This window comes from Epinephelus lanceolatus, chromosome 18 (genome assembly GCF_041903045.1).
Source record: "Epinephelus lanceolatus isolate andai-2023 chromosome 18, ASM4190304v1, whole genome shotgun sequence".
NCBI classification, from domain to species: Eukaryota; Metazoa; Chordata; class Actinopteri; order Perciformes; family Serranidae; genus Epinephelus; species Epinephelus lanceolatus.
In genome coordinates, this window is record NC_135751.1 from 21216211 (window position 1) to 21242500 (window position 26290).

Here is a 26290-nt window from a genome sequence, read left to right on the forward strand (position 1 = left end):
CCCTGACAGAAATCTCTAAGAGCACACAACCTGCAGAGATAGAGGTCAGCCATGTTAAGTGGATCCTTGGAGAGCAGAGCAGATCTATACCCCGCAGGCAAGCGGAGAGACCACCAGCTGCGCTAAGACCCCAGTATTATAGCAGGCACCACAGGAACATGCAACAGACAATACAGTGTGTCACTACTGTACAATGGGACTTTGTGAACTGTGACTTAGGTGAAGTATGAATGTAAGAGGTGGAGATGGAGAAGATGAAGGTCCAAGGATGCACAGTGACAGCCCAGCATAAAGCTAGTAAAGTACTTTGACCATGCTGATCGCTTAGATATTTCCTAAATTTTTACTGATGCAATCTGTTTTGCCTTTTTGGCACATTCCATTTAAACTGGGAAATTGTAATTTCCAAGTTTCAACTTGTACTAGAATGCAGTCATTCCTAGCTCCGACTTCCAGCCTACAAGTTCAAGAAGTATTTCATTGAAACTGGACTGTGTATGCAGGAGAAAGATGCAAATACTTCTGACATTGGTGCAATATGTTCAGTTCAGAGAAAACAGAGGGAAAAGGCTGTGGCATTAGCATTTGCTCAAGAGGTACAAAACCTACAACTATCATAATGCACTGCGCCACACCAGACCAATAAGCGCTCCCGCTGGTGGGTGTCATAATGCAAGCTTGGCCATTTTGACACAGGCAACAATATGGCGTTCGGCTGGCAACAAACTATCTGGCATTACAGTTACACACTAAGCTAAAACATGTTTCTGAAAACATTTGGGGCGAGAAATAAAGCAGTAAAAGAATCTTGGTTCATATTTGATTGGCACTGCTTAGTTTTACCGTTTGATCTGAGTATTTTCAGCCTCCATTTTTTGCAGTACAGGAAACAGTATATAACCAACTTCCTGTTCATAAATTCTGGTATTACAGCAGAATATTGCACTGAAATACTTTCTGGAGACATTTTAGGTGAGAAAGATGCACAACAGTAACAGAATTTTGGTTTATATTTGATCAGCACTGCCCAGTTTTACCGTTTGATCAGAGTTTGCAAAGAGATAGAGAGGGATAGGGGCTCTCTCTATCCACTTCTATACTCTTTGGGTGCATTCGTAAATCAAATTTGATGCTCTAAACTAAAATGAGAGCGCTGATGTTCAGAGAAACAGAGCGTTCTATTTCTGCATGAACCATATAAATAAATCACACATTCACTCTGCTTGGCGCTCTGCTGCTCTATCTCCCCAGAAAGGTTGCCGAGAGTAGACTCTGCTGCTCCGAGGGTGTGGTGCTCTGAATAACCAAACAGTATATTCCAAGAGCACTCCGAATTTTCAAACGGTGAGAATTTCCAAATGCACCATTTGTGTTTGTGGTGGTTGGGCACACGAAATGTGGAGGAAGCCATAGTTTGAGACATGCACAAGGAGATCTGGAAACTGGTAAGATGGAGGTAATTTTACCATACTAGTATAAATCTTGTCTGTATACACCATAGAGGTAGAAACAGCTGTTACAAACATGATGTGATGCCATCAAAAATCCTTTGTGCTCTGTCCTATTGTGCAAGAAAAACTCAAATTGTGAGATATCACTGTCTAATAGTATAACATAACATTGCAGGCTATTTACCATATAGGATTTACTATGACTTGTTGCACCAAAATGATTCATTCTGATGAAAAAAATGTTTCGTGTTTATGTTTGTATTTACAGTAGCTCCTCACTGAGCAAGACCAGCTACTGTTTGTTAGCCTATACAAACATTTGAGGTCATTCAGGTTAGCAAGCTGGCACTCGCTATGAAAACAAAATGCAAACATTTAACACACCGAGAGGGACTCATCTTGCACAACATCCATGTCAATAAATAAAACATTTGTCAGGTTCAGAGTGTGCAGATTATTTATTCTATACATCAGCATGTGTAGCAATGAGGTGTGGGATAAAGAGCGACTGTGGAACACAGGAGCAAAACACCTGACAGGAACAATTTATATTAATATCAAAGCAATTATCACTAACACTTGTGAGCTGCTGTATCAGTTTGTTCTTTGTTGTTGACACTACGCACTGTGATTAGGGTCGGGTACCAAAACCCAATCACAACATAGATACTGGTGCCAGATAGTGTGCATAGCATAGTTGTGTGGCATGGTATGCAGTCAAAAGAGACAGAGAGGGAGTGACAGTGAGGCTGTGGCGACCGAATCAGGGAGTATGAAGTTAAATGTAGCAGTTTATGTGTGTAAAGTTTAGGCTATTTGTCAGTGAATAAATGTTACAACTCCCCAAGACCTAAGCCAAGCTCCCCTGTCTTGCTTGCCAGCTGCTGATTAAAGTGAAGTGGGTAAGCCCCAAAGTTAGCAAGCAAAGTTAGCCTCCCTTAAGGTGGACTGTTAAGGTGGACCAGCTACTCTCATTGTGGTGACAATCTCAGCTTCTCCCACACAGACAATGAAGAAATGTCTGGCTGCTGAGTCTCTGCTGAGTTTTTGCTGTTACTATTAAACTGTAACAGTTGTTTATTGATTAATTACTGTAGTTGGGTGAGGTTTTATTTATTATGTGAATTTGTTGAGTGAATTTGTTAGTAGTGGTTTGTATTCATTCATATTTATATATTTAGGTATACTTCATACTGTTAAAAGTTAATATAGTGTTAGGTTTAATGTTCAAATTTGCTTTTGTCATTAAAAAAAGCCAGTCTTTAATGTTGTTGACCATTGTTTTGTGATTTTATTTTATTTATTTTTTCTGTTCAGGCACCTTTTTGGTACTGTATCATAAAAAAAAAAACGATACCCAACCCTAACTGTTAGGGGTGAGGCAAAAATCGAATCGGCATAGTATTGCGATAGTTTTGTGTGGGGATATCATATCATCACATAGTGCCAAGTATCAATTTTTTATCATATAAATTATTAATATTACACATTAAACTTAAGGTAGCCTTCTCGAATAATCAATTGCTTTTTCAGTTCACTAGATAGATTTTGCTGCTGCACAAAATGGCTGAAAACTTTATCTTATTAGATAAAACACATGTTGACAAAGTTTTGCTTTGGGGACATAATTTACAGTTAAAAAAGAGGTAATATATTGCAATATACTTTATGTCAGGATTGTGCAACCAGTGTCTGGCTTGTCACTCTAAAAATGTAATATATTACTCGTTACTCTTCAAAAGTAATTACTTATTGCTCCCTGCCAACAGTAATTCATTACACTACTTGTTATATTACTTTTCCGTTATACCCCATAAAATTTGTAATTGCGTACCTCCCCAAAATTGAGATGTGTGCCTCTGTGTGAATGTCATCGTCATTGCCGGTAAGTGTAGCTAAGGCTGGATAGCTTCCATGTACCTGGGGGTTTTCTGTTGCCTGTGGCTGGTATTTCCCAACGACTCTGCCCGAAAGACGGAGAGTCACATGTGGAGCAACATTTCATCCACCACATATCCAACCACAAGCTTCATCATGTCTTTGTAGCCTGCATCTGTGCATGAGTAAAAGCCTTTGGTGGGGTGTATTTCCTGGAGCTTCACGTTGTTGTGTCAGTCATAGTAGCTGAGGTGTTTCAGACTGGAGGTTTGGGAATGTGTTATTTGCAGTGGGAAGAGTTTCAGTCTGACTATCTGCAGCAACAGTGTTCTTATCATCTTTCCTCCTGACAAAATATATGGGAATATTTCCAGCCGCTAAGGTAAGCGTTTCCATCTAGCTTGCTGCGTTATGACGTGCGTGCGCAGAACAATTACTAAAATGAGCCCGCTGATGTGACTGTTGTATTTCAAGTCAGTAGTGATGTGATGTGTGGATCCTCTGGTGATTCCTACCCCCACTTAATGTAACAGACACCAACATTATCCTTTATCTGGTAAAAGTAGAGATACTTTTGTACATTAAGTGGCAGGTTTCAAACTAAATGTGACATCACCTAACTTACCCTGAGCAACCAAAATAAAAGATATAAACCCAGACGATGTTGTTCATGAGATACTATTCTTCTAAACAAATCCAACACTTGTAGCATGCAAGCTTAGCCATGTAAACCAACCTTACTGACAGGGAGGCTTGGAGCAGGATAAGGGTTAAAGCATAGCGCTGGGTGAATCAGACCAAATTAGGGAGTAGATGGTGGAATCAGGATAGCTCCAAGGGCCCCTGGTCCTCTGCTCTGGTCCATGTCCCTGACTGAGCTTCTGCTCCAAACACCAGCACTCTAATTAAAGGTTATGCAGATCCTTCCTCATCTCATCCAGTGAGCAGGGCAGGGCAACAGGGATACATAAGTAAAGAGGCACAGTAATTACTGGTTTTCAGTGTGTGGTCACGAGGACACGATAATACAGAAAGCATCAAGTATGTGTAAAAAAAAAAAAAAATGTAGGGAAGTTTTTATCTTTGTTCCATTAACTTGTGTTTTTTGAATCTTTTTCATCCATTCCCTCCAACTTCAGCATGTGACAGTCACGTGTACCAAAACTAGCCTCGAAATTAGTTAACCTGTGGTTTCCAGTTAACATGACTGTCACCTAGCATATACCATTCAAAGTCCTGCTGTGTCACTGTGGCTGTATATTAATTTTTTTTTTCTCCTGAGGCCATAGAAGTGTAAAAGTAGCTGCTTTTCCAGGGTTTAGGGTGCCTGTTAATCCCCTGCCTGTGTGGTTATGGAGGTAAAACACATTTCCGTGCTCATGCTCTGTAGCACGCTGCACTGGTGTGTGGCTTAAGCTCCGAGCAACAGGGAAGGGAAGATTCAGCCTTTTTTTTTTTTCCTTGGGAGAGAATTTTTTTCTTTCCCAGTGTCGTGCTGTTGGACGCGTGTATTTTGGGGATTAGTGGCTTAATCGACCTTGTAATGGGGAGATCAGAGTGGCATGCAGGCATGGAGAGAAGTGCACACACACATGCCGATACACACATATACTGTATTCTCTCTCGTCATATTTAGGCAAACACACTTAAGCACACAAATCTGCGCATCCTTACTTTATTAAAAACTCCTTTATTTCATAGGCTACCGCGCCGACTGAAACCGACTACAACCTTTTCCTTTTATAGAGAAATGTGTACACACACACACACACACACACACACACACACACACACACTAATAACCTCATACTTCTCCCCAACAGCCAGAAAATGTACACTCACACCACATAGTGTACCAGAGTACACTGGACACCTTATCGCTGTTTCCACCCACTGCTCCCTCTGTAATATGCTGCGGCTCTGTGGGTACATTGCACTGCAGACCGAGGGCTCTCCGGGGGGTCAGTGTATTGTCTCAGTGAACAATGAGCACTCTGGCTAATGCTTCCGTGGACTCGAGAGGTCAGCCCTGCGAGTCACCCTCTCCGTCTATGAATTTCCTACAGTACATGTCCATCTCTTTCCCTCTTCCCCTGAGGGTTTGTTTGCCCGCGCTGCCCGGGTCACTCCTCTTTCTGACTGGCGTGTTGGGCCGGTTGGAGCTGTGGGGACTGGAGGGTGGTGTGTGCGGGAGTAATGCGCGTGTTATCTCATATCAGCGGCAGTCGTGGAATCCAGTGCAGCGCGGCTGATAAGATGAACAAACAGTTGGGATCATTAGAGCGAAGACATTGTGTAATCACTGCTCTAATCTCCCCCTAATCCCAACATCTCCAACCAGCCAGGGGCTCCAAACCATGCGGGCCCATACACCAGTCCAATAGCCAGGCCTCTGCTACACACACACACACAATGCACAAGCCCACACACCTCACACACACACGTGATGCCACTCAGGCAACATAAACTCTCACGTAGAACAAAAACACATGCAAACAGTGCAGCCAGGCAGCACACACACATACACACACCCTCCAACTCTCTCCACATTCCACTTTTTTTGTTTCTAAACTAATAACAGGCTGTGCGCACATGGCCAACCCAGAGGAAAAAATCAATACTCTCTCAGACAAAATCAAGATTTCTTTTATCCTTCTATTTATTCTCTTTGGCTTTCCCCCATCGCTCCGTTTCCTCTCTCTCCCTGCCTCTCCCTTTCCTCAATCGACATCAGCAGCTTCTTGATCTCAGTGGAAGTCCTTGGAGCACCAGGCACTAGTCACTCCACTGGCAGATCTTTCGGTGGTACTCACCCTCTGAGGTTGATCGATTAAAATAATAAGATATTTTCCCAGGATGCTCATCTTGTCTCCGTGACCCACACCTCTGCCCTGGCCCAGTCCATTCCCAGTTCATCTTTGTGTAACAAAGTCGACCCTTGCAACAGCAGGTCAAGCCTCCCTGTTCCAGCCTCTACGTGTGTTTGAAAGGAACTCCTGGATCAGCTTCAGCTCTCTCATCGCCCCAGGACAAAGAATCCAGCCACAAATGATGAGCTGGGACTGGAGCCCGCAGAAGATGCTGAAATACCCAGACCTACTACTGTGCGTGCATGCACACACACACACACACACACACACACACACACACACACACACAATAGACAAACAGAGAGAGAAAAGGAGGGAGGCCAATGAGGGAAACACAGGATAAGGGGGTGGAAAGGAGAAGCAAGCAAAGATGTAGACACCATTGCTTCCAATCCACCCATACTACCGTCTTTTCATCTCTAATGGGAAAGACAAATAGAAAATCTCTGTTTGAGGGCTCTTACAGATGGACAATAGAGGAAAAATACCCAAACAAAGGAGGGGCCGAGGAAGATGGGCAAGGAGGAAGGAGATAGTTTGCGCTTTCTGCTGGCTGCAGTGATTGCACGCTGGCAGGGAGAGAGTTGGGAAGCGCTAAGGCTGCGAAGCGAGGAAGACATGGAGAGGCAGATATAATGCAGCATGTTTTTCTCTCTCTTTTTTTTTTTTTAGCAAAGCTTTGGCACCATCAAAATGCCTCAGTCATGCCAATAAAGCCTGTTTGAAATTAATTGAATTGACAGAGGCAGCCAGTGAGACAAAGACGGGGAAGAGAGGGGAGAAAGGTGTCAGAACAGGGAAAAGGAAAACTCATTACAACCCATTTTTTTTTTGTAATATATAGATCCCTCATTTTGTCTCTGCAGTTTGTTTTATTTATTTGAAGTTAGTGGCTTAATGAGATCCCAGTGGTACTACAATAGCTAAGAATGAGGAAAAGAGAGCGAGAGAGAGAGACAAGAGAGATGGGAGACAAATAATCGCAGGAAAAGAGGGAGGGAGGGATGCAGGCAAGCAAAGAAACAGGAGAGAAGAAGGGCTATGGATCAGGACAACAGAGGAAGTGTAATGTTGGCAAAAGAGGACAGGGGAAGTGGTACCATACTGCATCAGCTCACTGTAAAGTGCATTACAGCTCCCCTGTAAAGCTCAATAGTTGCTTTTTCCTCTTTGTTCTGCACCCGTTCTGATAGATACGCATCCAAACTCCTGGGATAAGACAAAGGCATGTTCAGCCAGGCTGGTGTGAGCTCAAATGAGATGAAGCCCAATGCAGATTGCATACCTCAACCCTGGCTGAGGGAGATTGGCCACAGTGCCGCGGCACCCAGCCAGCTCTTTGTGCCGAGCAAAGGAATGGAAAACAGATGCCACATAAAATGCCCTGGCATGGGGGCTGTATATTGATTCATTTGCTGTATTTTCTCTCTTTAAACAATGCTGCTTTATTACTTAGCTAAATATGCTGTATGGTTGCATGAGCATGCACACACTGGAGTGTGGACTGTGTGGGTGCATGTGTGTGTGTTTATGCTCCGATGTGTATCTAAGCTTTTTGTGTACGTACAAGAGAGCCGTTCCAAAATGTTCTCTCTAGTAAAGCAGTTGAGAAAAGTTGAAAAACCGGCATGGTAGCAAGTTTTACATGTCTTTGATTAAAGTGCACGCGTCTCCTTTTTAAGATCCGCAGGTCGATATATCCTGTGTAATCTTTAAAAGTGATAATGTTTCTCTGCTACTTGGCAAGCTCTTGTTATCTGAAGTACAGGAAGCAGGTGAGGTGCCCTCCAGAGAAATAAGATCAACATTCTCCTGAGGTCCATACCAGACCTAGAGTGACTCATAAACACAATCTGCCTGTATTTTCCCTTTTTACTTTTCTCACATAATACAGAACCATTTTCTCCCCACATTACACTTGATCATGTACACCAGAGCTGTGTGACTTTTTTCCCTTTGTAAGGAGAATCTTTATCCTTTCTTAAGGTGCTTTTTTCCTCATCCTGAGTAATTGCCTTACACTTGGCTCTTAGATGATGTCCCCCTCACTCTTATCGCCTGCTTCCACTCTCACTCCCTACTTCATCCACACCGCGTACACTCATTCCTCTCGCCATCACCAAGGTTCATAGCTGTCTCATAAATGTCAAACTCTCACTTTTCCAGGGTATTGCTTGATGCCCGCTACTTCATGTTGTTTGCAACTCTCTGTGAAGGGAGGTGGTGGTAGCGGTGGAGGGCTTTTTTCTTGTTTTTTTGGCAGGGTTGAAAGGGGCTGAAGGGGTAATGAAAAGGTATGTGTGACGAATTGAGGCAAAGGGCGAGGAGGCAAGCTGTGTGGCGATGAAGAGAGGAGAGGAGATGAGGGCACAGCAGAGGGGGGAAAGTCTGTGAAAAAATGCAGAGTTGAAGGGTTTGGAAGAGCAGAATCAGCACTTATGCAAACACTCGGAGGAGCTAGCCACACATACACACACACATACACACACACACACCTGTACACAGCCATCCAGTGAGTTTTTGCTGTAGCACCGTTACGAATATCTTCCATATCAGGATGTCATACTGGGCAGAGTCGGCTCCTGGAACAGCGACTCCCTGTTGCGCTGTGAGGCTATTACATGGTCTAACAGAGCTCGACTAATAACATGGACCGGATCAGCCACTTCCCACTTCCTCCTCAGATCATCATGTATCACAGGAGTTGGGGCATTTTTACCACCCACTCATGCCAGAGACCTCTCTCAACCCTAATCCTACACAGAAACACGCACAAAGTACCGGTCTTTTATTTTTCTCTTGCAAACCTTTCTAACCTGCATACATCCCATAAAATATAAATCAATTGTTGCCACCGGTCAGTTGGCGACCATCCACTGTCAGTGTTTTATTGTGCTTTGTTTGGCTGTTTGTTGACGGTAATCTGTTTGAATAGCTGTGGGGGGCTTTCCAAAAGCACTTCCCGCTGAATTTACTGTCTTGGTGGCTGAGCACACATCTGTCTTTTCCTCAAACAGAATTCACACCCAAATTCACAGTCCAAATCCTACGCACATAAATACCTCCAAACCCCCAATCCCCAAATCCCTGTTTAGTAATTGTGTGAGCATGCATGGGTATTGGTGCATTGTGGGGTTGAGATGTTTGCTACTGTCACTGTGAATTGTGTTTGCCACTGAATGGGCGATTTCTTTTTTCTTTTCCAGTTTGTGTTTTGTGCTGTGCTGCTGATTGAATCAATTTTATTGACTGACCTGAGCGATAAAGAGAGATGACACATGAAAATCATTGTATTAAACAGTAAGGTCTTATCGACTCTCATAATGTTGCAATTGCGCCAAGCCCAAATGTCTCCCTGATTAGGTTTTAGATCACATGTGCTGCTGCCATAGCTTTTACAAGGGATCCTTAAGGCTCGCTTCAGTGCTTTCTATGGCGCAAAATGAACCTACAACAACAGAGCGGAGAATAAAGGCGTCATTGGTCTCGTTCTCTGTACAAAGAGCGCTGTGCTCTTCTTCCACGGCCAGATAGAGGCGGTGATTTGGCAGACGCCTTCAAGGTAAACATGTGATGCAGTATTACAAGCAGTTTAATCAGTATGCTACTTTTTTTTTTTTTTCTGTGTGTATACGCTAGTGCCAGACAATGCACTTAGCTTCAGGTGGCACAAGATTGCATAAGACGTTGGAAACTGACAGTCTGTGTGTATGTACAGAAAGAGGTCCCTTGGGAGACTGTAATGGAACACCATTAGTGGAGTCACAAGCACCAGGCTGCATGGCTTTATTGCAAGAGGTATCGCACTAACTGCCAAGTGTGTTTTCACCAGGACGGGGCATTTTACACAAGACACACCCGCAGGCATTATGTCTGTCGCTCTGCCTCTCTGTCTGTCTGTCTCTCTCTCTCCCAACACATCCACGCACACACAAACACGCTCCTGTCAAGCCCCTCCCTCGCCTCAGTCCTCCATTTTTTCCCTCCATCAACTCAGTGACACCCAGCAGTGGGCCGTGTCATTACAGAAAAACAGAGCAAGGGAAGGAGAGAGAAAGGGGGGAGGAACATTGCAAAAAAAGAGATATAGAAATTGTGAAGGCAAAAGGGAGAGATTTAAAGAAGGGGTTAGGAGGGCGGGAGCTTGACAAAAAAAAGATTGAGAGGGAGCAAGTGGTGGAGTGAGTGAGAAGTAAGTGAGGGACATGTGAGTGATTTCCTCAATGTCATGAGGCAACATGGGGGCGGCTGCAGCCACGGGCGAAGGAGCGGTGAAGCAAGCTTGATGGCCTACACATGTGATGAGAGGAACTGGTCCCCAGAAAGAGCTCAATAATTCAAAGGGAGGTGGTGGGGGAAAAAAAGAAAGTGGAGAAGGAGGTGTCAGAATGGGCGCTGCTGGCTGACAGGTGTTTAGAATATACTGTATTTAGACGGTTGGAGGGCGGGTGTTGATCGCCCACAGGTCAGAAATTATCAATCAACACCAGCACCACTTCTGTCACATGTGGACGTCCAACGTGCCAGAAAACACCTTGCAGGTGTGCCAGCGTTTGCGGTCCGGAGGTAGAATCCTGGCGCAGTTGTGGTGCAACGAAATCTGTTGCGCTTTGTTCCCAGGTAAGCTCTTTGTGCAGGACATCACTCTGGAACAATTCATTCACACTGGCAGCCGCACAGTATGGCCACAATCAGAGCTGCCACCAGCCTGCAGTGCAGACACAAGCAGAGGAATTATACTCTTATGAAAACCACGGGGAGTCCATTCAGGGCCCCAGTGCTCAATGCACAACTCCATTCTGTAAAGCAAACGCTATGTCATTTGTCTCAGCCGGCAGAGAGTTCAGAATGAAAGTGAGGAAAATGCGCTGCAGATATAGCGTAGTGAACTTCCATTTGTCTTGTGAAAGGTAAGACACCCAGTACTTACACAGCATGTAATGAGGGTGACACGGTTAGAAAAAGGAATGAAGGGACATTAATTCAGAGATTTTGCTCTTAGCTAAATTAATGTTGAGCAGGATGAGAATTAAAAAGAGGTCACAGTGGGTGAAGCTGTGACAAGAGGACACAGATTAGGATTCTTCATAATGCAGTAGCTTTAAATTTATTTCTAGGGGCCAAATTCTATTCTCACCATGTTGAAAAGTTTTTAGAAATCAGGAATTGTTGCTAAGTTGGATGATAATAGCCAAGCTAATTAGAAGCTGACTTCAATTAAGCATTAAGCAACAAGATAATCTCCGCCATTCCTCCAACCTCTAATTTGAACGCAGATATTCATTTATGTGAAAAATGGTATTCATTTTCCCACACACATAAATATTCATCTCAGACTCGCTGAAATGGTGCTTTTCAGCCTGATAGTTTTCTTGACATTAAAGCTGGTACGTGATGGGGCTGCAGTGCATCCTGCTGGCTGAGCATAAGCACAACAAGCCTCCCCTACTGTAGGTGGCCACTTGACCAGCTCCTGCTTTATCTACAGTTTGTCATGTACAGCAGGAGCTCTCTGCAAACTCAGCCCTGACTGAAGCTAAACTGGAATGCACAGCCTGACTTTGAGCAGGACTGATATAACTCTGAAGCTCTATTACTTTTCCCCGGCTCAGACGCTCAATTGGAACTTTGACTTGTCGAACTGACAGCCTTTGAATTATTTTAGAGTTGGCAAACATGTCAGCTGTTATCACATGACTAACCCACCGCTGCTCAGATAAAAACTCACTGGCGAGACTTAGAACTGTGCCGCTGTTGTTCTCGAGGCAACTCCTGAAGAAATTCCTCTGACAAGCGTCGATGTCCAAATGAATTATTCTCTATTAAACCTACACAGACAAATGCTTATACATGCAGTGCTTGAATAGCAGCTGGAACAACAGAGACACTTGTACAAAGCATAAGAACATCAACAAATCTTCACGTCTTAGATGTGAGCTCAAAGGGATTTTAGAAATGCTTACGTAAAGAGATGCACATATGGCTTCCAAACTGAGGTCTGGGATTTGGGAGTGCAATTTATTCGCCTATAAGAGTGCCTGCTCACAATAATTGTCACTCATTTACTGGACATTTTGATTATAAGTCAAGTTTTGTGTCAGAGTAGGACAAAAACAAATAATAGCAAAACCTTAAAATGTATTGAAATGACCCTATTAAATGGGTCGTACGTTTTTGCCATTGAGCTCTGAATGATTCCACCTTTTAGCACTATTCTGACTTTGACTTTCCTACTCAACAGTATTTCCAAAGTACTTCAATTTTCCTAGAGTAAGCAGAAAATTTTAGCCTAAGCACTCCAGGGAATCTAAACACTTTTGCACTCATGACTCCTAAAAGACCTATGGGTGCAACTCTCTGATATTCCCTTTACACGTGCATGCATGGACACAACTAATGACATGAACACTACACTTTTGAGGATACGGCAATGCAATTATCCTAATGTTATCATGTGTAAGGGTTTGATCATTTATCCCTTGAGCGGCCCTGCAGCTTTTTGTTTATTCATGCTATTCAAAACGCGAAAACGCATTTACATTTGTGCTGTAAACGCTCGCAATCAAATGATGGGATAATCAAGTTCAAAATGTGTTTGGTGCAATATGAAGTACATCAGTCTATGATTATTAACTTTGAGATGTTGAATGGGTCTGGAGGGGCTCACTTTAAGACAAATGGGCTATCTCGGTCTTGTTGCTGACAGCAGTGAATGCTTAAATCCACATTAGCCACAGACATCAGCGCTCTGTAGTGTGCAACTGCTGAGCTGTTAGTGGTTTGGTCTGGCTTCAAATACAGTACTTATTCGCAAAGATCCCCAGCAATATGATCATAATAATATAATAACCACATTAATGTAATTAATTTGGGGTAATTTACTTCATGCTTTGGACAGAAATTTGCAACTCCTACAATAATATCTTTAAAGGCACTGCCCTCGATACTGAGAACCACTACTTTACTAACACAGTGGTTACAGTGTTCAGTTGGCTCAGTACGAACTTAAATATTGTCATTATTAACCATTAAAAAGCCTTAAACTATCATCAATCAACCGCTGGGCATCCAATGAACCTTCGAAAGCATCAATTTCTCCAAGTTAATCTGGCTAATAGCCTCAAAGACATTAGTAAACAGTGTTTTATGAAATATTTTCACAACAATATAATGCAACACAACAGGCATTACACATAACTTTGGGTGAAGCAGTAGGATGTGACAGCTTTAATGGGGCTGTTATAATGTCTGAGAATGTGGCCATTAACATGATTATTGATATATCCAAACATAATGCGCTAGTCCAAACTGGTGTACTCTTGGCTAAAATCTGCAAAGCACATTGAGACTTAGTGATATTCATAGACTTTTGTATAAATGGCGTACATTAACAGAGTCCGTGAGGAAAGGGAGGGAATTTGTTTCAAAGATTTCTGGTCAAGAATGCTAATCTAAAACTGTTGTGTTCCGTGCTGTGATATACTCAACTCAACTCGAATTTATTTATAAAGCACATTTAAAAACGACTCGTTGACCAAAGTGCTGTACAAAAGGTATAAGATGCTAAAAACACATGCATGAGAGGCAACGTGACTGTCAGATACACAGCTCACACATGCACACGCATCCAAGAAAGCCACATCTATTAGCAAAAACAGAAATGGTAAGGCTATAAAAACCAAATTAATTTACACTAACACTAACACTAATTTTGACCTAATATAAACCCAGTGTTTTTGCTTTAATATTAAAGTCCCCCCTTTCACTCACAAATGTGTTTGTGTTTATGTCCCCTAAAGTATATGACATTGACTGTACTGACTTACGGGATATTTATATTTTAGGGTTGCTGTAGCCCACAGGAATGACAGAGTAAGGACTGAGATATATGCTGTTCACATGACCCAGTCTACATTAATATAAACACTTGAAGATCCACTCATTACTAAAAGTGTATGTCATATAAAAACTAAGGGAATGGTCATAGTTGTCACAGTGAAATTTAAGGTGTTTTGACTGATTCACGTCCTCAAATCATGGATTGAGTAACATTACAAGTTAACGTTCCGCCTTAAAAGTTGCTGGCAGTCGGCCCAGTGAATTAAGTTATATTTTTCTGTGACTACAGCTGCAGCAAGAGGCAGCAAAACATCCTTTCATTACTAATAACACTCTCCACGGTATGAAGAGTGGTTACATGAGCCTCAAAACCAGCCAGGGTGACCGTCCGCTACTGACAGTCTGATCAACAGACTGCAGTGTTCACAGCTCCACCTTTTAGTACCAGATCTGTGTGCTAGGTACCCCAACAGAGGGGGGACCAAAAATAGGGACAGTACGGAATGTTTCCATTGGTGCCATCCACAACTTTTCACAGTGGAAACAGAAAAAAAAGTGTACCAAACTGAACTGAACCGTACTGTACTGCTCATTGTAAACGGGGCTATAATGTCATAGGGCCCTAAAAGACTTTTTTCCATAGACTTACATTGTGAAAGAGACATTTTTTGAGGGCACCACAACCCCGGCAAAATGACTTATTCACTGTCAGATCCAATGGGATCTGATAACATTTAGAAAGTCTAGAAGAGCTGCACAATTAAATCATTTAATCCCTATTTAAGTTGGCGGAGCACTAAACCAGGAGATAGCCACTCAGCCACTGAAAGTCTCTAGTGCGTTCGCTCTATGGGTTCAATGATGCGGAACATCTGGGTAATTTCATACCACCTCAAATGGTAAATTTCTCCTCCAGATTATCACTGGTACAGATCTGTACAAGTCTGCTTCCTGCGACTGTGTTGTCTGATGTATTCCTATAGCTTGCATTCTTTAGGAGAGGCTGGCCATAGTTCATACATGTCCTCATCCCCATCCAAGCATATAGGAGGTGTTTGGCCACAGCCTGAGGCAAGGGGAAGTAGACCATGTGGATAAAAGCTTCACAGAGAATGAATTTTCCACAGTTTTCTCTTGGAGGCCTGAGTACCTCAGGGACAGTGTAACCTCAGAGGCTCGAACAGCCTGTCTGTGATATACAAAAGTCCTTGTGGAGGAGGTTCACAAAGGGCAGGTAAATTTTGCAACATGTATTTCCATTTACAGAATGATGTAGATGTGTGTGCAGATGTGAATATGGATCCAAGAGTTTTACAGAACAGTATCTATTTAGCTACATACTCTCCATCCACAAATGATCCAGCAGACCTGACTGTTTTTGCGAGTGACAAAAGTCAGCGTCTCCTTGGCTGCCCCTGTAATGACAACACGGGGCAGGATAATATCTGCATCGTGTTCCTAATTCAGGGTCCAACAGAACTGATTATTCAGACCAGATTGCATTGGACGATGATTCAAAATTCATCCACATCCATTTCCGAGAGGGTGGCCGAGAGCCTTCGAGCAAATTAGACGAGTCCAGTTCAATCTCTCTGTGGGGAATTAAAAGGGCATCTGCCACTCTGCACAGCTCTCTATTAGCAGTAAAATGACAGTCTTACGTGTTGAATCTTGACACGCAGGAGTTCACGTCAAAAAGACTCTTGAAAAGGCCAAAGATCTATTTTTCAGATACTAGGTTGTTGACTCTCATTTAAGTAATCAAATAAAAATAATATAACTTATAAACATGTTAGATGATGATGAAGATGATGTATATGATAGAAGAACAACTTTAGTCCACAAAATAAAGTGCATTAACTTGTCAGTGTATAGTTGAATAACATCTCAAAGTTCCAGGCATTTTACAGCCTGTTCATAAAACTGATAATCAATAATAAATATACAGCCGCCTTCCTTAGTGGAGCCTTACAAAACTTAAAGATCCAGTGTGTGGGATTTAGCTGCATTGAGCAGTGAGGTTGCAGAACTAAAACTTCTTCTGTGTGGCAAACGTGTAGGAGAGCAACAGCTGCCGACACAAAAAAGTGGAAATGTGAACTGCCCTATCTACAGCCAGTGTTTGGTTTGTCTGTTCTAGGCTACTGCAGAAACAACATGACGGGCTCTGTGGCACCAAACTCAGATCACCTCACTTCAAGTCCACGGTGCGGTTCGCTAAACCTGTGCCTTGTGGACACAAAGCGCTCCAGGTTCGCTTTGCTCTTTGCTCCATTGTATTAGCCCTCTAGATCACATGATGTTGCACTGGGACACTTTACAAACAGACAAAACCACGTCGGCCTGTAACGCTTGCAAGGACACAGGTCAAGGAGTAGTTTGGTCCATGGAAGATACTGCATGACTTCAGATGTGGAATGTAGAATACATCAAACGGCTACAGCACACAGAAACGCTACGGTTTTACTCTAATTTTAAGTTCATCAGAAAGCAAGGGGCTTCACAACCACACTGCAGTGCCACGTCAAAGTAAAAGCAAGACTATGTCAATATATATCATACATAGTGTGAACAGAAAGAGAACTGAGGCCCCATCAGAACTGAAGCTGACCATTAAAAGAACTGAGTCAAGAACTGACAATGTGAACACAAAAGAACTGAGTCCCTTTTCTGTCGGTCCACTTTTTGGTCCACTTTCAGAGGACTGAGTTTGGTTTATTCAAAAAGGACTATATGTAAAAACACCCTAAAAGTACAAAATCCAATTTCCAGTGTGAATCAGTCTTTCTTTATTATGAATTAGAAAATAGTGGGGGAGCCACTCAACACGTAGTCTGAGTGGGCGGAAGTTCGCTGCATAGACCAGCCTCTCATTGGGCGGAACAAGCCACCTGCTGAAGTCCCGCCCTACCACCTCCGGTTGTGTAGCAGTTTTCAACCGTTTTCAACACGTCCTTTACTAACTTTTGCGGTGTTCTTGCGGGGATGTAGCTATTTTTCTGCCATGGTTTGCATCCTGTAGGCGAGATTTTTTTGGGGGAGTGTTACGCCAACACCTGTTTCCCCCCGGCAATATTTTTGCAAGCGCACCGTTGCTGTGGCACCGCCCAGAATGATTGTGATTGGTTGAAAGAAATACAAGCAGCCGGGGCGTTTTTTTCTCCAATCTTAAAGTGAGAGTCGGCCCAGCCAGACCTATCGTTTTCTTGAGAAAGGTCTGGTGAGTGAGACTACTCAACACCCTATCAGGGGCCGAGTCAGGCCGTAGGCCATTAGTTGAGTATCACTGTTCTGAGGTAACAAAAACACAACGATTTTTATTTTCAGGTGATTATAAACTAATGAAAACATAGTGATAAATATTATACACAATTTCCAAAAAGAGAAGCCCCTAAATCCCACACACTGACAAAACTGATGAACAGTAATTAAAAAAAAAAAAAAAAAAAAGGTTTGGACACTGCTGCAGGTGCTTTAATAAGCTACAGAAATTAAATAACATTTATATAGAATTAAGGCAAATTGAAGCAGAACCAATGCAAACAGTAAATGCATAGAGCTAGTCCATAAAAAGTCCAAAGCAGCTCAAGCACAGAGACAAGACATTAGAGCAGTGGTTCTAAAACCTTTTTCTGTCATTTCCCCCTTCAGAAGCCGAAAAAGTTCATGACCCTCCAGTCATATTCTTTTTACCAATGATTAACAATAATTGTGGGTGCAACAGCTAAAAAGGATCATTGTCGAATTTTAGTTAAATGAAGTTGATAAAATCAGAAAACTCTTTTTCCCCTACATAAATCATAATAATTCAACTTAGTTTCACTCCATATTTGACCACTGGTCACCACTGCAGAGACTCTTTGCCCCAGAGTTTGGGAAGAGTGCATTTGAGATAAAAATGGCCTGCACATCATTACGTAGTGCACACACACTCGCACATCATGTTGCTATGCAACGCAGTGATTATTGAGTAATGAGTGGTTGTTGTACTCACCTGTTTGGACGGCACTCTGTCAGCCGTGTGCACGTGAACTTCTCCACAGTCCTCTCGGGTTCAACTTCACTGCTCGCTCGTGTTAAATTCAAAACAAAACGCGTCTACAATCTTGAGCTGAGTGAACTGTGACGCAAATCAGTCAAACATGGCAGACAGAAAGCTCCTACACACAAGAGCTCCCACGTGAACACCTCTGGGTGACCCACGCGGATTTTTTTTTTTTAACTGAGAGGCCGTTTACACGTCGCCGGCTATTTTCATAAACGGACATTTCACCATCTCCGTTTTCAAAAAGATCTTCGTTTACACTTACCCGTGTATATATACACAAGAGCATGCCAAACCTGTAGGTGGCAGTGTAACGAGAGGCTCAAGCCTTCCATGTATCCATTGTCACCATAGTAACATAGGTCGCACTTTTGACACAGGCGCAAGTTCCGGCGCATACTGTGACGTCGGCTGCCTATAACTCTGTTTATCTCCGTTTATCTCAGTTTACATGCAAACGCGCAACCGGAGTTTTCCAAAATCTCCACTCTGGCCGGAGTTTTTAGAAAGACTCGTTTTCAGAGGAGAAATCTCCGTTTGCGTGTAAACGAAGGGCACAAACGAAGGAAGATGTCTCCGTTTATCAAAATCACCGTGTACGTGTAAACGGCCTCTAAATCAACCGGCATGCACCTGTTGGTCACGCGACCTTTTGGTTGCGTTTGATTTGGGTTACGTAGCGTGCCCGCCGGGTGGCGCGTTAAATCAGCAGATGCACTTTGCAGCACTAACTGCAGGGTTGCAATAATTTTGACCTTAACCCACAGTGACGTCATTCTTCATTTTATTGCCTTGCCTTGTGTTTTTTGTTGTATTCACAAACTGCCAGACTCACTCCAGTGAATGTAAACATAACCATATAGCCTGTGTCCTCCACAGTGTCAGCTGAGTGCAGTGTCACCTCTCCTGGCTGCAGCTTCCTCTCTGCTGCAGCTGCTGATGTGACATGTTTTTGTCCCATTCTCACACGTTTTGTCATGACTTTTGTTTTTACCCTGCAACCTATGTGACTTGTGCAGCATAGTGCTTCGAATAAAAGAATAGACCATTAACTAAATTGTAGATGATGGTGCTTTCAACCCTTTTTGCTTGTATGCTGAGTAACAAAAAGACAGGAAGGTCATTACTAAATTTCAACACTCAAATATGCACAGAAAGAGTGCAAAATAGGGCACTGTAAGGACACAGACATTTGTATATGAGTATTAGGGTGAACAACTACCTTATATCTCTTATCTGCCAAAAACTCTACCTGTAATCCAGATCTCACAGTGTAATTAAGGAAAATTTCTGCCTGCATGTTTTCAGTTTGTCCTTCAGCACACACAGGAAAATGCCCACCTGAGTGTGCTACTTGGATTATAGTGATAAAAAATGTACCATAAGATGTCTGAGAATTTCCACCGTCTAATAATCCAGTTCAATATGATTAAAACTAATAGAGTCTAAGAGATTCCATTTTTGACCTGGGAGGTTAGAGAGGGTATTGCAGTGCAGGTATTTCCCTGTTAACATAAAACATGGTTTGATCATTCGCCCTGGAGCGGCCCTCAGGCTTTCGTACTGTACATGTAAACCAGCGTCGTGCTCGAAAATGCTCAAGTCAGCATCTTTTAGAGTTTTCCCTAAACTTGCTGAATGTGCTGAGTTTGTGGCTCCGCCTTAATTTCCAACCCAATAACGGGAGGTAAATTGTTGTTGCTGATAAGAATAATTCTCAACTTTGGAAATTATCTCACACCTATTACAGGGGTCTACTGAGAGTTGCTCGGCCCTAATCTGCACCACCAAGAAGGATTTTTACAACTTAACTTTTTCAAGGTAAACAAACGTGAAACTTGCCCTTGATGCAGCAGATGCATATTGCAGCTACAGCTATAGATTGTGAGAATTAAAAAGCAAAAGTGGAGCACAAGTGATGTGCACACTAGAGATTAAAATTCATTAACTGAGATATATGCATTCACTTGACAGCTAATGTTTCCAGTATTTGCAGTTTAATTTAAAGGAGGATCTCATTGGGTGATTGTGTATTACCCTCTTTTCTCCACTAGACTATGCTATTTCACTATGTCAAAACCTTCATAAGCAGCAGCAACACACCATTTTGCTTTGACACTGACTTGAGCTAAATCTGTGTAGTTTTGAAAACATGGTGGATTAAAAACCTATGTGAAGATGAAAGTTTTAGAGCTCAATATTCCTCCCAAATGGACTGAAAATCATTTTCTGATGCTTTAAAGTTTGTTTTCAGTAAATCCTTTGTTTTGGGTGTGTATTTTTATCATCTAGTGTTTCATCTGTAAGTCAGAGTCTCCTCTGGGTGTGTTTTTGCTGTGTCATCAACTGAAAAGAGGAAAGAAGGTTTACTGAAATGACTTAATTTAGTACATTACAAACCTGTGTCCTCCACCCTTGATGTTATATCCTCTTTTTGCGGGATCTTCAGTATCTTAATAAAGATTTGGGGCTGACAAAGGATTATCTCACAACTGTTATGACAACGGCAATATGTTATGCCACCAAATGCGACAAAGATCTACAACAGAACTTGCATCATAGAAATTGGCACCAAACAGCGTGTGAAGATAAATCAAACAATTGATCAGAGCTGTCAGCGAGCAGTACTTCCTCCACCGTGAAGTCAGCTCATAGAGATGCAGCTACAGAAGGTGTGAAAGAGTGAAACGTAGTTCCCCTATGAACTATTTTTTCACAGCTATATAAGAGAGATGACTTTTTGTGCACACTGTGACATTTGGTACAGAGGGTCAGGGTGCTGCACACTGCATTCAAACAATCATTCACATGGAAACATTACACCTTTTTATCAGCTGTGACGCGAGCGTTCAGCTACAGTAATGTGAGATAAAGTCCGTTAACAGACTGGCAGATTAAAAACTGAAAAGACACTAGATAGATCTTCATGTTTTATGTATCCACATAGAAATATTGCTTTATAATATGCAGTGTTATGAGTTCCTAGAACTTTGTCACAGTAGTGGGTGAGATCATGCTCTGGGCTAATTAATAAGCTTTATTTCACTTACACTTTAAAATACAGACAAAAATGTTTTACAAAGAAACATAAAACAGAGACACAAAGGAAAAAAATACTCTTAAAATGAAATGAATACTAGTAGGATAAGCACTTACGTAATATAATTTAAGAATCGTGTTTTAAAAAGACACTTGAAATAATAAAAACTGGGTGGTCTGCTCTGGTTTTAAGCTTTGACCCACCAGAGGATGTCAGTCTGCACTCAGGAGTAAAAACGTGGGATAGGGTCAGGAGCTAACTCCATATGAGTCATTAAAGTGATCATCTTAAAATCAGCCTTTCAAAGTGCTAGTATGTGTGAGATGCTAAAACCAGGGTTACAAGTTTAGCAGTGGCTTTCTGAAACTGAAGTGTTGTTTAGGCAGATATAAAGCCTCTTTCTTCCCTGGGCCCCTAAAAAAGGAAGGAAGCAGAAGGAGAAATGGAATTTTGACACTTAAATCTTTATATGAGCTTACTTTCAAATGCCACAGTGACAGGAAGGAAAAAGGAGCGTTTGACATTCTGTATTCAGTCTGCTATTTAGGCCGTGTTTCTCTCTGTTTCCATCCAAACAAGAGCTCAGCAGTGGGCTGGCAGGATCTAATAGCTGTGCCAGCAACTCCCTTCTGTGGTTCATCAATTAAAAGGCCAGCATTTTGCTTAACCACCAGCCACCTTCTGTGTAGTGAATGTTTCACACATGGTGCGGTGGGGCAAAACCACGCCATGTCATTTCCAAAACATTACCACAAGCTTTTAAAAGTGTATTTTTCAAGAGAAATTTGTTATATATATAATTATTAAAGTCACTTTCACTGGCTGAGTACATTTTCACGTGGCAGGACTTCAACATTATTCCACACCGTCACAGATGACATCATCAGCGTTGCAGCTTTGGAAATACTTATTGATGTAAATCAGACTTCAGCTGTCTTTGAAAATAGAACATTTCGAAATGACTCAGTCTCAGTCATCACTGTAAGACAGACGGGTTTGACGAGACTGCTCCGTCTCCACTCTGACCTCTCAGTTCAGGGTTTGTCAGGAAGTTGTTGAGACAGCTGGGCCACACTGAGGTCCCTCCTCATTGTTTGAGAATTCAGAAAGAAACAAAAAGAAAATAAACGCAGCCAACACAAAACATCCACAGCTCTATATGTACACTATCTTGGTACCGACAGGAAGAAGGTCGTGAGATAGCAGGATAAGCCCTGGATGTTTGCCACCATCATATTGGCTGGAAATCCCTTTTTGAAAAAGAAGCCAGAATTAAACTGTAGCAAGACATGAGTTCAGTCCGACAACTCAAGTGGAATAGATTCATTTGAATACAGAGTATGTACAGAGGTGATATTCAGGCTCTGACCTCATCACTCTTCGCAAGGATTCAAGCTCAACACAGCTTAGACTGCAAACAGAGTCTGACAGTAAGTACAATGCTGATTCAATCAGAGGTGTGCCATATAATTTTGTTCATGATAATACCGGTATAATTTTAACATCATATGAAAAATTAATATCCTGTAACTTACGATATTTCAACTTTTTTTACACACTGACGTCATACTGTTACCCACGGCAACAATAAGCATGGCTGAAAGCAAAATTATTACAGAAGCAGGAGCAGCTTCAGTAGTGTGAAATAAACTGTGGCATCCTGAATGTTTTATGAACAGCCCCGGACTTCTCAGACTCTTTTAGTGACTTACCACTCAGAGGGAACTCATTCAGCGGCTCCTCAGGCAGCAGCACAGCGTCTCTCCCTCTCCTCTATCGCCATGCACACACGGGAGTTGGTGTCATCTATTGATTTTGTCATAACTCACAGCTCGACAAAAAACTACATATATGTGAATGTGTGATAGTTCTGGTATCATAACAGGCTGTAACAGGTTACAGCGTGATGATTAGAGGAGAAATGGCAGAGCATAAAGGTCCAGGTGGAAAAAAAATAACTCCGACATTTAGGATTTTGCTAAAAAGTGAAGGAAATCGCCTGTTGTTTTATATATACAGATTCCAGAGTACATTTCTTTGTATTTGGGAACTGCTTAAATGTGTAATTTGTGGTAAATTTTATTTTGTTGCACTATTAGTATTGTATACAGAATATGAATGTCACTCTGAGTTACTGTTGTTTACAAACTAAAGAAATGTGATATCATCGTAGTTTAGTTTTTACTGAATATCTGAAGTGTTAGGTTGACATGTAAAACTATATATTTTTTTTAAAACTAGTTTGTCATACCGTCAAGAATATCGTTATCGCAAAAATACCCTGAAATATTATGATATCATTTTAGGGCCATATCGCCCACCCTTAGATTCAAAGCATCAGTTTTTTATGATGTTACATATGCTATTCATCAACATTATTTTATTCCACATTTTAGATAGTTGATATATTTGTTTGTACTGTGTTGTCGTTTGTCACTGTGTTTCTCTGTGTACAAGCCACTCGTTATTTGTCCCTAATGGGATTGATAAAGTTGTTTTGAATTTGGATTATGAATTTAAATCAGTATGGATTCCATTGGTATCAGCTGCTGGCTGCTTTATCAGAAAAGGTGCTGCTCACAATTGTCTTTTCGTTGTCTCATTAGGAATAAATCCGCCTCTCATTTGGAGATTACTAAATTCTGATCTGTTCCCAATCTTAGGAGAAATATGAAGCAGGAGTTCTTCGCTTTGCTCATTGGCTTCTCAGAGGTTTCTCAGCTCTGAGTACAGATAAATACAGAGTGGAGACTAAATTCAATCACTGAGACAAATCTGTGAAATTGTGCAGGCTTGTTTATAAGCCAACCAAATTTTCTTTGGGATCTTATTGTTATCTCATGAGCAGATTATTTCAGACAAATAAAGAATACTGCGGTGAGAAAGGAAAAATAGTGTCTTAAGATCATACATTAGGATCAGGCTGAGACAAGAGGGAGGATATTTCTCAGGAGCTGAATTTAAGAAGTATGAGAAAACTGATGTTACACTGAGCTCAGTTATGTCTAGGCATAATAGGCTAGACAAAGAAGAGATCTTATTTTGAATTTTACTTTCCTCTGGGTGTGTTCATACGTTGCACTGACTTAGGTCCATTTCTTGTGTGACCCTTTTAAATCTCTTCTACTTGTTCTGTAAATAAACTGCATCTCTGCAAACTGTGCACTTCATTATGATAAACTGTGTGGGAAAAGAGTGCAGAAACATGTATTTTATCTGGCACTCCACCGCTGGATTATTTATTACCATTCCCATCAGCAGTGCACAGCGTAGGCTCAAGCTGTCACCAAAGAAAGTTGGTCCCCACATTATATAGCACATGATGTACTCTGAGTTAGTATGCTACGGTGAAAAAGTCCCCATGTGGTCAACTCGATTTCCTTTGTGCGGTAAATAAATATTATCTTTAAAGAAATGGCACACGTGTCAGCTACACCATGTGTCATGTTGTTATTCAAAGCCATCTTTCAAATCAGCTCGGGCTTCCTGTCTTTCACAGTGTGCTTTTTAAATTCAGCCTGTGTGTCACTTTGTTTGTAGTCCAAACAAAGACTCATCTCTTCCTCGTGCGCTAATATCTATCCATCCCAAAAGTTACAGCCAGTAGGCAATTTGAGGGGGCGGGGGCATCCCTCTTTGTCTGCAAAATGACCAAAGTGAGACCTTTTTAGCCTGCCATCCCTCGGCATCTGGGTCCAGCAGACACAGAGGAGATTCTTATCTTATGATGTCAGTACTGTTTTTGCACTCCAAACATTACCCACAATATACCACATTACATAATGACCCTAGTAGGCCGCAGTCATACATGACAGAGCCTATTGGCCTTCTAAACTAGAAGTGCATGCTGTGCTCCATGGGCTATCCTGCAATGAAAAACACAAAAAACCTGGGAGAGACTTTTATTTTGTAGCTAGAAGAGTACATACATACATACACAATTAGCAATGGACTTTACTCTGCAATATTCACAATCTGGATTAGTTGAAGGTTTTTTTTTTTTAAGATTATTTTTCTGGGCTTTTTGCCTTTATTGACAGGACAGAGAGTGAAATGGGGAGACAGAGAGAGAGTGGGGACTGACATGCAGCAAAGGGCCGCAAGCTGGATTTGAGCCCGCGGCCGCTGCAGCGAGGCCTCTGTACATGGGGCGCCAGCACTATCCACTACGCTACCGACGCCCCGATTAGTTGAAGGTTTGATCCAGATAAAAACCAAGACTGGGTTACATGATCCAACCTGATTTCAGAATCCAATCTAATAACCAAAATCTGATCAGGCTACTTCTGAACAACTTGGCTTATGTGACTTGATGTCAATGTAATATACAAGTGCTACTCTGGCTTCTGTCTTGACAATAGGCTCGTTTTTATAGTTTGTCAGGAGACTTACAACGCTATACAGCTGATTAATGTTTCCAGAAAGCTAGAGTGGAATCTCAGTATCAAAGAACTTGTGTCCCTACATCGGAATATGAGACACTCCATATGCACCCTGAGCTGTGCAATGGCCTGGGTGTCTCCGACCTCACCGGCAGACATCTGGGATCTACCAGAGAGAAATGCCAGCCTATAGATCTTACACGGCACAAAGTCCTCAACAAGTAAACCTCGGTCGACCATGGTGGCCATCCCAGGTCTCAAAGGGAGACAATGTGACCGCCCCATGAGGAGTAACACCAAGCAGCCCTTTGAGAGCACAGTGGGATTTGAATGCAGATTTAAATGCAGAAAACACTTCACTTTGGAGAAGAGGTGAAGATGGATACTGGCGCCCCAGCTCAGTGCAGTCCAGGATGACTGTAGTGTCTGCATAGTCCTTGAACTCTGCTGGCAAATGTTCCCTTATTTTCTTCCCTAGTATCCAGATCCTCACTGACCTATCCCAGCTGACACTGGGCAAGAGGCAGGGTACAACCTGGACAGGTCACCAGACTATCACAGGACTGACACATAGAGACATCACACTCATTCACACCTACAGCCAATTTAGAGTCACCAATTAACCTATCCCCAACCTGCATTTGATTGAATTAGAAAATTAAAGTCAAGTTCAAAAAGAAAAACCCTTATGGTTATTTTGATTGTGAGACCCTTACGGACTTAAGGAATATAAATAATTGAGAATTGGACACATATTTGGACTTGGACTGCTTCAAAAGTAGAGT

General features: G+C 42.1%; 1 protein-coding gene across 1 annotated transcript in view; it reads right to left on the reverse strand.

Moving 5' to 3' along the window:
• Positions 1-18170, reverse strand: part of adgrl1a (adhesion G protein-coupled receptor L1a) — a 198957-nt gene extending 180787 nt beyond the window's left edge. Inside the window, exon 1 of the mRNA XM_078161406.1 lies at positions 18033-18170. The gene's annotated coding sequence lies outside the window, so the exon portion shown is untranslated. The remainder of the gene's footprint in view (positions 1-18032) is intronic.
• Positions 18171-26290: the final 8120 nt, after the last annotated feature.